The following is a 15,557-nucleotide window of genomic DNA, read 5'->3' on the forward strand; positions in this document are numbered from 1 at the left end:
GGGGTGGATGTCCCCAAGGCAGCAGCCTCACCGTCAGCCTCCGTGGAGGACGGTGCTGAGTGCGACGCTCCGGGCAGGAACGTGCTCAGGGTCAGACCCGGTGGTGGAGCCCAGGCTGCCCCGTGGAAGGGGCTGACCGTAGGGCTGCAGGGCGTCAGGCAGGCAGACAGGGCCCGGCTTCAGGCCCCTGCGGAGCAGGGTCAGGTCACCAAGGCGAAGGGCAGGCAGGGCAGAAGCTGGAGGAAGCCGTAGCCACTCAGCTCTGTGGCAGCTCTGCCTGCAGCTTAGCGACCCCTAGGTCTCGGGGTGAGCCCAGATCGGAGCCTGAGACGCTTCTCTGCAGCGGTGAGTCTGAGCTGAGGTGACAGCCGGCGCCGAGCCAGACCTGCAGGGCCCACACCTGTGCTGGCCTCTGCCTAGTCGGGCTCCAGAAACCTGTGTCACCCGGCCACCAAGGGTGTTTACCCTGTGAATGTATCACAAACTGCAGTGGCCCCAGGGGCTGGGAAGCTGGAAGGGACCCCCAGGCCCCGTTTCCTCCCGTCTCCCAAGGCCTCCCCGTGTCCTGGCGCACTCGGCCGACCCAGCGTGGTGCGGGCCTTACGCCCATGCCGATGCAGGGGAGCGTTCTCCGTGCAGAAGCAGGGCTCGGTTCCCCGACACAGGTTCAAGTCCCACACCGCATCCCAAGGTGCACGCCAATGGCCAGAGATGACAACCCGGGGGCGTCTCTCGTGCCCGGGACCTGGGCCCTGCCCTCACGCTGCTTCCTGTCAATGGTCCGTCCAGGCACTTGCCTGGGGACTCAGAGTTCTCAGGTCTGTGCTGATAAAATATCCTTGGTGGTCGGGTGACACAGGTTTCTGGAGCCCGACCGGGCAGAGGCCAGCGCAGGTGTGGACCGTGCAGGTCTGGCTCAGCGCCTGCTGTCACCTCAGCTCAGACTCACCGCTGCAGATGAGAGTGCCCGCGGCTGTGCCCCCTCCTCTCTCTGCCCCCACTGTGACCACCGCGGGCGTGGCCCCCGGTGAGCTGTGTGCCCGCAGGGCCTGCGAGCACTAACATCTCCTCGGGTGTCACACGTGGTTGTGTCATGGAAGCCACTCCCAGCCCAGCCCGGGAGCAGCTCCAGAGGTCCGTGCAGGTGGATCCTGGCTGGGGCTCTTCTCTCTGGGCCACGGGTGGCTGCTGAGGACAGTGGCCACCAGCTTGATCCGATAGAGCTTCCTTCAGAACACCCCGTAGTGGCTTGTCGTGACTTTTCCTGCCTCGTGTAGAGACTCCCACTGCTTCCTGTTTCTCCTTGCTAGCGTCAGCCGCATTTCTTCCTGTCTCTCTCCCCCTAGCCGGGGAAAGCAGCTCCGGGCCGACCGGACAGCGCCAGTTCCGAAGAGGCCTACGTGTTCGTGCACCCAGGTCCCTGCGCCTCGCTGGCCTCGGAGCGGGAAGGTGCTGACGTCCGCGTCTCCACCAGCCCAGGGCGCCGCCACTCTGCCCTGCACGGCTCCCTGACCACCGCCCTTCCCGGGCACCGCGGCCCCAGCCAAGGGCGCGAGCTCCTGCCACCCCCTGTCGACCGCAGCCTCAAGCCTGGCCAGAAAAGTAAGCCTGCTCTTGCCCCTCCACCCCTGCTCATTATCCAGGGACTGTTTGCGTCTGGCCGGTGCCAGGCGGGTCCCGGACGTGGGCTTGTGGCTTTGGTCCAATCGTGGGAATTCTCTCAGCCCCCGTGTTTCCATCTGTGTCGTGGGGGAGTAACTCCTGCCTCCCAGGTGTGTTAGGAGAATGGCCAGGACAGGCTCTGGCGTGAGGCAGGTGTCCAGAGGGGCCGGGTCCGTGCCCTGCACGTGGGCCAGCCAGAGGAGCTGCGGTCGGGGTCCCCGTCTGCCGCCACTTCGCCCTGTGGGCCTTGGCCCGGCACCCAGCTCGGGAGGACTGGGGAGCCAGGTGGAGCCGGCCCCTTGGGTCCCCCGGCAGGCTTTGATCTCAGCGCACAGCGGAGGCCTCCACGCCTCCCGGCGCCCAGCTGCCTCCTCCGTGGGCTGCACAGCTGTGCGGGGGTGGCCCGGGCACTTGCGGGAGCCATCTCCACTCCGCTTGTAGACCTCGGCAGAAAATCTGATGACACACCACGTGTCCCCGTTTGGGATTACGAAAGTACGGTATGATTGCCACAGGTACCGTGGGATCCGAAGATGTGACCCTGAGGCCTGTCACCGTGGGCAAAGGTGATGTGACCCTGCTGGCTCGGTCTCTGCGTGCACCTGGGCTGTGGGGGGCCTCTGCAGACCCTGCGTGTGTGTGTAAGTGGCATCATCACTGCTTCCTCCTCCAGCAGACCCTGCACCTCTCTCCCTGAGAAGCGTTGCCGTCGTCGGTGAATGCTCCTCCACGTCACCTGCCACCAGGTCTGGGCCCGGGTGAGTGTCCGTGTGGACGCGGGAGCCTGGGTCAGCCCTTGGGGGAGACGAGCAGACGGCTGCTGGCTCGTGGGTCTGGACACTGGATCCGCCGCTGGTGCTGATGTCGGCTGACGGCGTCCCTGGGTCTCATGGGGCCTGATGTCCTGCCCGTGGAGGGGTGATCGTCCCCCCGTCAGATCCTAACCTGAGAGGAGAGTGCGTGTGGGTGCGGGCGGGCCGGCCGGGCTGTGACAGCACCCTGAGGCCTGCTCGGTGCGCCTCTCGTCCTCTCCCACGACAGCCGCGCCTCCCCGAGCCACGGCCCCGTCCCCGCTCAGACCAGCGCCGGCGCAGACTCCGGAGACAGTGCAGGGAGCCCGGAGCCTGTGGTGAGTCCTGGGGCCGCCGGCAGCACCCGTCACAGTGCTGCCCCCCACCTCCCTACTCGGCCTCCTCACCTGAGCCAGGCACTCCTGGTGCCGTCTGTGCCCCAGTCTGCTGCCGCGAGTCCTTCCTGAGCACGCGGGCAGCGGGCGGTTGTTAGGTGAGAGGAACTGTGGCCCCTGCCCCTCAGGAAGTCTTGGTCTCGGGGACAGAGGCCGCATGCCTCCCTCGTGACCGGCGCGGTGGCAAGACCTGCCCTGGAGAGGCAGCCCCAGGGCTGCCCGCTCAGCGGTGGGAGACACGTGTCCGTGACTCAGGTGGGGCCGCGGCGGACGCCAGCACAGGCAGACCGTCCCGTTGGTCCCTGAGGTGCTCGCTGGCGCGGGCGAGTTGCCCGCACTTGGGAATTGCCGCACAGATGCAGAGAGGGCGAATCGGCCGGCCAGGCAGCAGCTTGAAGAGAAAACACAGGGCCTTTCTCACTGGAGCCGGACTTCAGGAAAGCCCCAGAGAGGGGCCGGGGCAGGACCCAGGGGCGTGTCGTCAGCAGGGGCAGCTCCGAGGTCTCTGGGAGCGGGGAAGCGGGCTGCTCCGTGTGGCCGCCCCCAGGCATGACAGGAGGAAGCTGCCCCGCACCCAGTGGGTGAAGGGCGTGGCTTCCTTCCTCGGGGCCAGCAGGCAGGGGTGGGGCTGAGAAGGGGTGAAGCAGCAGGCGGGGGTGGGGCTGAGAAGGGTTGAAGCAGCAGCAGGCGGGGATGGGGCTGAGAAGGGGTGAAGCAGCAGGCAGGGGTGGGGCTGAGAAGGGTTGAAGCAGCAGCAGGCAGGGTGGGACTGAGAAGGGGTGAAGCAGCAGGCAGGGGTGGGGTGAGAAGGGTTGAAGCAGCAGGCGGGGGTGGGGTGAGAAGGGGTGAAGCAGCAGGCAGGGTGGGGTGAGAAGGGTTGAAGCAGCAGCAGGCAGGGGTGGGACTGAGAAGGGGTGAAGCAGCAGGCGCAGGGGTGGGGCTGAGAAGGGGTGAAGCAGCAGGCAGGGGTGGGACTGAGAAGGGGTGAAGCAGCAGGCGGGGGTGGGGTGAGAAGGGGTGAAGCAGCAGCTGGCAGGGGTGGGCTGAGAAGGGTTGAAGCAGCAGCAGGCAGGGTGGGACTGAGAAGGGGTGAAGCAGCAGGCAGGGGTGGGGTGAGAAGGTGAAGCAGCAGGCAGGGGTGGGGCTGAGAAGGTGAAGCAGCAGGCAGGGGTGGGGTGAGAAGGGGTGAAGCAGTAGGCAGGGTGGGGTGAGAAGGGTGAAGCAGCAGCTGGCAGGGGTGGGGTGAGAAGGGGTGAAGCGAAGCAGCAGGCAGGGGTGGGGCTGAGAAGAGGCCGCGGATGGGGCGGGCCGGATGCCCTGCAGGGAAGCCACGCGGTGCGGGGTGACGCAGGTCTGGATCAGCACGCAGACCCGGCAAGGCCCCCAGCGCTCAGAACCGCAGGTCTGTGTGTGCTGGCAGCGGGGGCAGTAACGCCGCCTGCGTCTGGTCTCGGGGTCGCCGTGAGGGCGTGACAGAGCAGGAGCGGTCCCAGTGCGTGGCTCGGAGCAGGACCCGGCCCTGGGAGCCCCGTTCCCACGGGCGCTTCTCAGGCGGGGCCAGTCTGTCTCCTGAACTCACTGGCGTTCTCCCTGGCGGTAGGGGAGCCCGGCATCTGCGTCCCCGGCCCCCCGCGGCACCGAGAGCCCAGCCCCTGGGAAGAGCCCTGGCAGCGTCAACTACGTGGCCCTGGACTTCGAGCTGTGCAAGGTGCCTGGGGCGGGGGTGGGATCCTGGCCTGGCCTCACCAAATCCCGCTGGCGTTTACGGCCCGTGGCGCTACACGTTGGGGCTGGGGCTCCTCTCCGCCCTGTCGGAGCCGGCTGGCCCTGTGACACCCGACCTGCAGGGGCTCCGTCCCGCCCTGGGCCTGAGCTCTGCTCGGGGAGAACCCTCCATCCGGGCGGGGCCCGCAGCCCTGGGCATTGGAGTGGTGACGTCCGGAAGGGACACTGGGCCCCAGGGAGCTGCCACAAGCAGCGCACGTAGCCATGGGGTGAATGGCCGGAGTGGGAGGGGCTCCCCAGGGCACCCACGTAACACCGTGGCCGGCACCCAGATTTCCCCGCCTGGACGGGTGCCCAGAGGAGGGTGGCAAAGGCCGAGGCGGAGGTCTTGGCTGGCACCAGGCTGAGGAAGGGCTGGTCCTCCCAGGAGCGGGGAGGTAAGAAGAGCTGGCAGGGCCATGGCATCCGGCGGGAGGGGCGGCGGGCTGGAGTTCAGGCTTCCAAGCCCACACGCAGGAAAGAAGCCGGCTCCGCTCAGGGGCCAGCTGGGGAGGCAGGCGGGGCCTTCCCCTCCGACAGCTCAGAGCGCACCCGCGGCCTCGGCCCCCTTACTGGCCGCTCACGAGCCCCACCCCTACCCTGTCCCCGCAGCCACCCCCATCCGCTGTCGCCCCGCATGAGGAGGTGCACTATGTCCAGGTGGACGAGGAGAAGACACAGGCCCTGCAGAAGACCGCGCAGGACTGGGCGCGCCTGCGGCAGGCCGCGGAGCGCGGCAGGCCGCGGAGCCCTCCAGGGGCGCCGAGCTGTGACTCGGCCCCAGGCCAGGGAGGGCCAGGACGCCTCTCCTGAGCCGCCTCCCTGTCCCTCCCTCCTCCTCCCCATTGGCCGTGAGGGTCCTCCGCCCACGGCGCCCACCTGCGACTCACATTGTGGCCATGCCTCTGCCCACCCTACTAGGAGCCACTGCCCAAAGGCCCCCGCCTGGTCCTGCCCCTCGGGTCTGGGCTCTGAGACAGACCCGCACCTCTGGGTCTCGCCCCCCAGTCCCAGAGACGACGAGTCATCCTGCTGACTCGGGGCCCAGGACCGACAGGCCAAGGATGTGGACGTTTCCATCCCCGCTGTTTGTGGCAGGGAGAGGCAAGGCCACTGAAAGAGAAGAGTCGAGAAGGAAGGTCAGAGGTGGTTTTGGGAGGCAAAGGAATCAGGTCCCCAGAGAACAGTGGAAGCTGCGGGGACCCGGCTTCCAGGCCAGGGCCACAGCGGGGCGAGTGTCGGGTGGGAGAGGCGGAAGGATAGCGGACCAGAGGAAGGAAATGGATGGTGGTGGCAGCCAGGAGCAGGGCTTTGGGGATCCAGAGCCAAACTTCCCTCCAGCTGTGAGCCTGTGAAATTAGAAAGTTAAGTACTTTAAAAATACAGTGGTGGGACAGGCACTGGATAAACGTTTCCATTCCGAAAGGGAGAAATAGGCAAGAATAAAGGGGTAACTGGTCCTAAGTCAGTCCAAAATCCAAGAAGGAAAACAACATTGAGACTTAACGCTGGAGAATCACTTTGTTTGATGCCATACCCACCGTCCTGGGCGCAATGCGGTGGGGGCTGGACCCCCACGGCCGCAGACAGCTCTGCCCCTGTGGCTCCGCTGGGCTCGGTCCATGCAGCAGCTGTCACAGGTCAAAGTCATGGCTGCAGCTTCCCGGCTGCAGTTGCCCACTGACGGCCCTTCAATCCTGGGATGGTGGAGGCTTCTCCGCTGTCCTGACTCCACTAGACATTGCTTTAGTGGGATTCCATGGTGGCCTCACTCCTGTGACCTCATGGGGCATTGTCTTAGGAGGGGTCTATTTGGTGGCTTCCTTGCTAGGATAAGTGTCTGCCTGAGTCCCCAGGATCTCAGCAACATCCTTTGAAATCTCGGTGGAGCTGCCGTGGCCCCACAGTTCGTACATTCCTGCAGAATTGGCACCACAGGGATACTGCCATGGTTTTCATCTTGTATCTTGAAATGATGGGTCCCCTTGACCTTGACTTGGGCGGCTAAGGAACTCCGGGAGCAGGTTCCAAAGTGGTGCAGGGCAGCAAACAGTGAGCTCCGCAGGAAGCTCTCTGTGCACCTTGCTCGCAATGTCCTAGCTTGCCTCAAAGATCTCAGAAATGACTCTGAGGTCATTCTTCCCTTGTTTCGATGAATAAAACCTGGCTTTCTTCCATCTGTATTAAGCTCCTTAGCAAACTGTAGCTTGGCCATACCCTCAGTATTCTCTTCTGAATATACTTTTTTATTCTTTGCATGGCAAGGCTGAGTTTTCCAAATCATTCCATTCTACTTCCCTTTTAATTCTAAATTCTGTCTTGACTTCATTCTCTCCTTTCATTTTACTGTAAGCTGCCAGAAGCAGCCGTGCAGCACCTTGAACTCTTTGCTGCTTACATATTTCTTCTTCCAGATATCCTGCTGGTGCTCTTAAGTTCTGCGTTCCACAAAGTTCTAGGAAGTTAACACGATTTTGTCAAGTTCTTTGCGGCCTTCATTCCAGTTTCCAATACCTTCTCCCCAATTTCCTAATTTCCACCTGAGACTTCGTCGTAGCAGGTTTACCTTCCATGTTTCTACCCACAGTCTGGTCATGACCACCCAATCCCCAGGAGTTGAATTCCAGACTTTCTTTACATTTTTTGTCTTCTGGGTTCTCACGGAATCACCCCTAATGCTCCAGTGATGGCAATGTAGGATTTTCTAGTTTTCTTCTCCAAATTCTTCCAGCCTCTACCCCTGTTTTCAGGCTGCTTCCAGATTTTCAGATATGTGTGATGGCAGTGGTCCCAGTCGTGGTACTCATTTTCTGTTTTAGTTCATTTTTATGCTGCTATGACAGAATCCCGCAGATTGGGTAATGTATAGTGGAAAGAAATTCATTTGGCTCAAGGTTCTGGATGCTGGGAAGTTCAAGATTGAGGAGCTGCATCTTGTGAGGGCCTCCTTGCTGCATCCTTCCATAATGGAGGGTAGATGGGCAAAGGACTGCAGATGAGCAAAAGTAAGAGGGGCTGACCTTGCTTTTGTAACAGATCCACTCTCACCCTCACAGTAACAAATGCACTCTCCCCGGGGTACTAATCCGTTCATGAGGGCATAGCCAGTCCTGCCTCTCAGCACTGTTGCATTTAGGATTACGTTTGCAATATATGCTTTCTGGGGAACATCTAAACTACAGCATCTGTAATAACATTTTGAGTTGTTGTACTGAGAAAACACCCTTTCTAAATAAAATAATGGTTTTGAATTATCTGTGGTGCTTTTCTTCCCACATTCACCTCTAAATAGGTAATGCTAGTACTCTGAAAAAAATACCATCACCACTACCAACAACAAAACACAGTGTGTTTCCTGAAGGAGCAAGGTGGAGAGAAAATGTAAATAGTAGCATATACATAGAAAAGTGGGGAAAGTGTAAAATAAAGCAAACGGTTGGAGCTTGTATGTGTTTTCTTTGTAAAAATGATTTGTGTCCTATTCAGTTGTAGTCTACTTAATGCAAATGTGGCAAAAATTAACAGTACAACAGATGAAAGCATTTGTAGAACATGACTATATTCTTAGGATGCATGGACATTTTCTGAGGACAAAAGTGGCATTGATGTCACATACAGCAGCAACACAGAGATGAAAGACAGTATGTGTCAGTGGCCTCAAACAGGTTGTGCAGAGAATCCTCTGAGAGAGGTCATTCTTATCCCCGTTGTCCAGTGTGATTTTTATTTCTATCACAAAAACACATTTGAGCATTTTCTATTTCTTTATATTGTTTGATGGTGTGAAATTTTAAGGCAACAATTTACTCACACAGCTTTTCTTTCAATACTCAGATTCACTGCCTTGAGGACAAATGAGAAGGTATTCTTACCAAAATGTATCTCAGGATTGAGCCTACCTGATGAAGTCAGTTAAACATGTTCCTTTCCTTCTGGTTAAGCTTCTCATCTGAATATTCGTTAAGGAAAATGATCTTCCAGAATGTTGTGGACCTCTAATAAAATTTAAAACAGATAAGCTCCTTGCTGGAACCCATATCCTACTTGGGAAAATAGAACCTCAATTATGTTCGGTAAATTACATGATCTCAGGACTTAAGTCTCCAGTAACTGGGCATGGGTTAAGAATCAGATGAGAGCAAAGATTAATGATAAGAATTTTATTGAAAATGAATTTCATTCAATTTTCTGAAGTGCTTTTTGTATATTGCACATTCCAGATGTGTGCATTGGCACACTTCATGGGGAGTGGGCTGTGTTGACAGAAGAATCTCAGGGAAGACCGAGCATTGGCCAATGATCCAGGAGTGAAAGCCCTTGTTTTTATTGATTGGGTGATGACAAAATCTTAAAGTCCTCACTAAGAGTTATAAGTGCAGCTGATACTATGAAAAGACAAGATGAGCCCCTGTGGCAGACTGAGATATCAAAAGGTTTTGAGTTTTTTTTCTATCATTTTCATTTATGTGTTTCAAAATTAAGATCGCATGTGTAATGGGAAGAAACACTATTTGCAACACTCACATTACATTTCCACATTCAAGATCTCTACTGTTTAGATAGAGAATTGTGGCTTATTTATATATCAGACAAGAATTTAAAATTTTGTACATGCTACACATGAGTGTTCCCTTAAGCCAGCTATTGAGAGAGAGAGAGATCACAGCACACAATCAGCACTCAGTAAATATATTTTGAATGAAAGTGTTAATGGCACAATTGATTGGGAAGATAGGAAGATATGGGATGATAATTGGGAGAAAAAGGAAAAGATACGATAACAAGACAGAAAAAAGCAGGTGCTATGGTAGAGCCAAAACAGCCCTCCAGCTGAAATGAGAAAATCACAAGAGCCCGTTCACAGTTTCTTATTCTGGGAGCAAGCATTGTTTGCAAGGTCATAACACTATTTTGCTTTTTCCTTAACCACCTTTGAGACTGCTCTTTTGTGTTCTTATATACAGACTGATTTCCATTTTCTGTTTTAAAAATGTTCTTTTTTACAGATGTGGTGGTAAATTTGTATTTGTTGTATTTTATATTCTTCAGGTTTCTTATACATCATTAAGCTAAACATAAATTTAAAATAGTACATACATGTATTCACATGCAATATTACAATCTCAAGGAATTTGTAAAATTTTCTTTTTCAATAATTTATAACAATTTAGTAAAAAAATATTCAATAGGGTCACTATTCTTTTCTCCCTCGATTCCACTTTAATACATTGAGCAGCATTTTTTTTTCCTTTTTTTAATTCAGGATATTATGGGGGTACAAACATTTTGGTTATATGAAATGCATTTGCCTCACTCAAGCCAGGGCTATGGGTGTGTCCTTCCCCCGTACAGCGCACCCCGTTTCCATTAGCCCCCCAAGTCTCCCACCTGACCGGCACTGGCAGTGTTACTACCATGTGAGCACTTTAATGTTGGTCAGTTAGCACCAATTTGATAGTGAGTGCACGTGGTGCATGTTTTTCCATCCTTGTGATACCTCACTTTGAAGGATGGGCTCAGTCTCTGTCCAGGATAACATAAGAGGTGCTAGATCATCATTGTGTTTTGCGGTTGAGTAGTAGTCCATGGTATACATAGATCACATTTTATTAATCCGCTCACGTATTGATGGGCATTTGGGTTGTTTCCACATCTTTGCAATTGTGAATTGTGCTGCTATCAACATTTGAGTGCAGATGCCTTTATTTATAGAAGGTCTTTTTTTCCTTTGGATAGATGCCTAGTAGTGGGATTGCTGGCTCAAGTGGTATTTTTATGTAACTCTTTGAGGCATGTCTAAATTACTTTCTACAGGGATTGTTCTAATTTGAAGTCCCACCAGCAGTATAAGAGTGTTCTAATCTCTTCACAGCCATGCCAACATTTGTTATTTTGGGACTTTTTGATAGAGGCCATTCTCGCTGGAGTTAGGTGATATCTCATTGTAGTTTTGATTTGCGTTTCCCTAATGATTAGAGATGTTGAGCACTTTTTTATATGTTTGCTGGTTATTAATCTGTCTTTTTTTGAAAAGTTTCTGTTCATGTCCTTTACCCATTTTTCTTTTTTGAAACAGAGTCTCCCTTTTTTGCCCAGGCTAGAGTGAATGCCATGGCATCAGCCTAGCTCACAGCAACCTCAACCTCCTGGGCTCAAGCAATCCTTCTGCTTCAGCCTCCTCAGTAGCTGGGACTACAGGCATGCGCCACCATGCCCAGCTAATTTTTTGTATATATATTTTTAGTTGGTCAGTTAATTTCTTTCTATTTTTGGTAGAGACGGGGTCTCACTCAGGCTGGTTTTGAACTACTGACCTCAAGCAATCCACCCGCCTAGGCCTCCCAGAGTGCTAGGATTACAGGCATGAGCCACCATGCCCAGCTTCCTTTACCCATTTATTGATAGGGTTGTTTGATTTTTTCTTGTGGATTTTCTTAATTTCTATATAGATTCTTAATATCAGCCCTTTATCAGATGTGTAGAAAACAAATATTTTCTCCCATTCTGAAGGTTGTCTATTTGCTCTAAGGACAGTTTCCTTGGCTGTGAAGAAGCTTCTTAATAAAATGTTATTTATTGCATGATGCTAGGCACTTGAGAGAGAACCTTATTACTCAAAACAATTCTGGGAGAAAATTATGTATATTTTATTAAAGTAAATACATGAATAAACTATAGGCCATGACAGTACATACAATTACATAGCCAACAAGTAGTACAACCAAATTTTATCATTAGTTTGTAATGTCAATGTATCTACTTTTCACTGGGTTGTGGCTTAGCTTTCTTTTTCTCTTCTCTCATCCCTCCTATTCCCTCCTCTTCTCTCCTCTCCTGTCTGCTTCCGTCCTCTGAGGTTCATGTAAGTCTCTGTTCTTGGCGCCCCCGCCCCGCCCCGCCCCGCCCAACACCACGCCCCCTGCCCCACACCGCGCCTCCGCCCCACCCCACACCACGCCCCTGCCCCGCCCCACACATCGCCCCCACCCCGTCCCAACCCGCCCCACACCGCGCCCCCACCATCCCACCCCGCCCCACACCTCGCCCCACCCCGCCCCACACCTCGCCCCATTGCCGCCCCGCCCCACACTGCGCCCTACCCCGCCCCACACCTCGCCCCTGTCCCACCCCGCCCCACACTGGGCCCTGCCCCGCCCCACACCTCGCCCCCGCCACGACCCGCCCCACACTGCACCCCGCCCCGCCCCACACCTCGCCCCCGCCCCTCCGCGCCCCACACTGCGCCCCGCCCCACACTGCGCCCCCGCCCCGCCCCGCCCCACACCTCGCCCCCGTCCCGCCCCGCCCCACACTGCGCCCCCGCCCCACACCACGCCCCCCGCCCCACACCGCGCCCCCGCCCCACCCCACACTGCGCCTCCGCCCCACCCCACACCACGCCCCTGGCCCGCCCCACACCACGCCCCCACCCCGTCCCAACCCGCCCCACACCGCGCCCCCAACCCGTCCCACCCCGCCCCACACCTCGCCCCCGTGCTGCCCCGCCCCACACTGCGCCCCGCTCAGCCCCACACCTCGCCCCCGTCCTGCCCCGCCCCGCCCCACACTGCGCCCCGCCCCACCCCACACCTCGCCCCCGCCCCACCCCGCCCCACACCTCGCCCCCGCCCCGCCCCACACTGCCCCGCCCCGCCCCACACCGTCCCGCCCCGCCCCACACCGCCCCGCCCCGCCCCGCCCCACACCGCCCCGCCCCGCCCCACCCCTCCCCACACTGTCCCGCCCCGCCCCAAACCGCCCCGCCCCGCCCCACACCGCCCCGCCCCGCTCCGCCCCACACCACCCCGCCCCGCCCCACACCGCCCCGCCCCACACCGTCCCGCCCCGCCCCAAACCGCCCTGCCCCGCCCCGCCCCACACCGCCCCGCCCCGCCCTGCCCCACACCGCCCCGCCCCACCCCTCCCCGCCCCACCCCGCCCCGCCCCACACCGCCCCGCCCCACCCCGCCCCGCACCGCCCCGCCCCACCCCGCCCCGCCCCACACCGCCCCGCCCCGCCCCACACTGCGCCCCGCCCCGTCCCGCCCCACACTGCGCCCCGCCCCACACTGCGCCCCGCCCCACATTGCGCCCCGCCCCGCCCCACATTACGCCCCACCCCGCCCCGCCCCACACTGCGCCCCGCCCCGCCCCACACTGCGCCCCGCCCCACATTGCGCCCCGCCCCGCCCCACATTACGCCCCACCCCGCCTCGCCCCACACTGCGCCCCGCCCCGCCCCACACTGCGCCCCGCCCCGCCCCACATTGCGCCCCGCCCCACACCGCCCCGCCCCACACCGCCCCGCCCCACACTGCGCCCCGCCCCGCCCCACACCGCCCCGCCCCGCCCCGCCCCACACTGCGCCCCGCCCCGCCCCACACCGCCCCGCCCCACACTGCGCCCCGCCCCGCCCCACACCGCGCCCCGCCCCGCCCCACACCGCCCCGCCCCACACTGCGCCCCGCCCCGCCCCACACCGCCCCGCCCCGCCCCACACTGCGCCCAGCCCCGCCCCACACCCCGCCCCGCCCCACACTGCGCCCAGCCCCGCCCCACACCGCCGCGCCCCGCCCCACACTGCGCCCAGCCCCGCCCCACACCCCGCCCCGCCCCACACTGCGCCCCGCCCCGCCCCACACCGCCCCGCCCCACACTGCGCCCAGCCCCGCCCCACACCGCCCCGCCCCGCCCCACACTGCGCCCAGCCCCGCCCCACACCCCGCCCCGCCCCACACTGCGCCCCGCCCCGCCCCACACTGCGCCCCGCCCCGCCCCACACCGCCCCGCCCCGCCCCACACTGCGCCCAGCCCCGCCCCACACCCCGCCCCACACCCCGCCCCGCCCCACACTGCGCCCCGCCCCGCCCCACACCCCGCCCCGCCCCACACCCCGCCCCGCCCCACACTGCGCCCCGCCCCGCCCCACACCGCCCCGCCCCGCCCCGCCCCACACTGCGCCCAGCCCCGCCCCACACCCCGCCCCACACCCCGCCCCGCCCCACACTGCGCCCCGCCCCGCCCCACACCTCGCCCCACACCGCCCCACACCGCCCCGCCCCACACTGCGCCCCGCCCCGCCCCACACCGCCCCGCCCCACACCGCCCCGCCCCGCCCCACACTGCGCCCCGCCCCACACTGCGCCCCGCCCCGCCCCACACCGCCCTGCCCCACACCGCGTGGAGGAGAAGGCGGAGGGAGGCGGGGTGTAGCAGGGGAGGCGTGTGGAGGGCGGCGCGGGGCGGGGAAGCGGCGCGGGGCGGGGAAGCGGCGCGGGGCGGGGAAGCGGCGCGGGGCGGGGAAGCGGCGCGGGGCGGGGAAGCGGCGCGGGGCGAGGAAGCGGCGCGGGGCGGCCGCGGAAATGGCTCGGAAGGCTAAGTGAGGCTGGAAAACGCACAGACGCAGCGTTGCGGCCTCCCGGCTGTTGGGGATCATGTCCCAGAGAGAGGTTGGTCCGCTTGGATTGGTGACTAGCCGTGATGAAGAAAATCAGTGTTAAAACCTTCCGGAAATCTTTTTCCATGAATAGAGGTAAAGAAGAAACTGACTTCATGGCAGCAAAGCAGCCGTCACCAGCCGGTGACTTTGGAGAAGACGGTTCTTTGTTTGGTGGCTGCTGCGGCAAAGGCATGGCCAGCCGCGACACCAACAGCGAAGACGAAAGGGCGGCAAAACCGGATGCAAACGTGAAAGCCCGACGGGCACACTGCACAGCAGGCTTTCTGCAGAACCAAAGCCAAGGCACGGCTTGGCCTCCCGCGCGCAGACCCTGGGCCGGCGTGCGTGGAAGTGCGGGGCGGGGGCCGGGCCTCGGCGCGCCCTTCTGGTGCGCGGCCCGCACTGGGCGCTGCTCGCGGAGACCTTCGCCGCCTGGGGCCTGAGCCTGCGCGCCAGGGGCGGGCTGCCTCACGCAGGGGTCCGGCGTCTCGGATCGGAGACTTGCATCTCCACCTGGATGAACAGGTGCCTGTAGTTGTCGGACTGACGCCGCAGGACTGCGTCCAGCACGCCGTGCCCTTAGACGAGGGCATGCATCCTCTGGAAGGGTCGCGTAGCTATTGTCCCGACAGCGCTTCTCCCGCGGAGGCCTCTGCGGCTCCTGCTCACGTGGGAGGGCGCCCTCTCCCTGAAGGTGAGAAGCAGGTAGACCAGGGCCTCGTCGCGGCCCGGAGAGCTCTGTGGGGCGGCCCGTGAACGGCTCGTTGGTTGCCACCGCAGGAGTCGTGTTGCAGAGCCAGAGCGGGTCACGATGACGCTCCTCCACTGTCGCCGTCGCCACCTCCAAGGCAGAACAATCAGATCCAAAGGAACTTCGGTGGGCTCACTGGCACAGATGTCCACGTGGCTGAAAGTATGCGCTGTCATTTGAATTCTGATCCTAACTCTGCTCCTGGGGTTGCACGAGTGTATGCCTCAGTGCAAAGTAGCGGGCCCGTGGTTGTGACAAGCCTTACAGAGGAGCTGGAAACACGTGCAAAACAAGGATGGTGCTGGGGACCGATCACGAGCTGGGGGGCTGAGGGGAAGCTAGCGAATGTGCAGCATGGTTCTTTCCTTGTTCCGGACAGTTCTGGTGACGGTTATCTTTTAAGCTTGAGCTTTCGCTCCCATGGGAAGACACTTCACACTAGAATCGAGCACTCAAATGGTAGGTTTAGCTTTTATGAACAACCAGATGTGGAAGGACATACATCCATAGTCGACCTAATTGAACATTCAGTCAGGGACTCTGAACACGGAGCTTTCTGTAATTCAAGGTCTCGGTTGCCTGGATCTGCAACCTACCCTGTCAGACTGACCAGCCCAGCGCCCCGGTTCACGCAGGTGCGTTCTTTGCACTACCGGTGTCGTTTTGTTATACGTCAGTATACCAGAATAGACTTAATTCAGAAACTGCCTTTGCCAAACAAAATGAAGGGTTATTTACAGGAGAACCACCACTGA

General features: G+C 59.8%; 1 pseudogene; it reads left to right on the forward strand.

Annotated features, from left to right (window-relative positions):
• The first annotated feature begins 14,092 nt into the window (after positions 1–14,092).
• LOC105858787 (suppressor of cytokine signaling 6-like) lies at positions 14,093–15,557 on the forward strand (annotated as a pseudogene).

This window comes from Microcebus murinus, chromosome 20 (assembly GCF_040939455.1).
Source record: "Microcebus murinus isolate Inina chromosome 20, M.murinus_Inina_mat1.0, whole genome shotgun sequence".
Taxonomy (NCBI): domain Eukaryota; kingdom Metazoa; phylum Chordata; class Mammalia; order Primates; family Cheirogaleidae; genus Microcebus; species Microcebus murinus.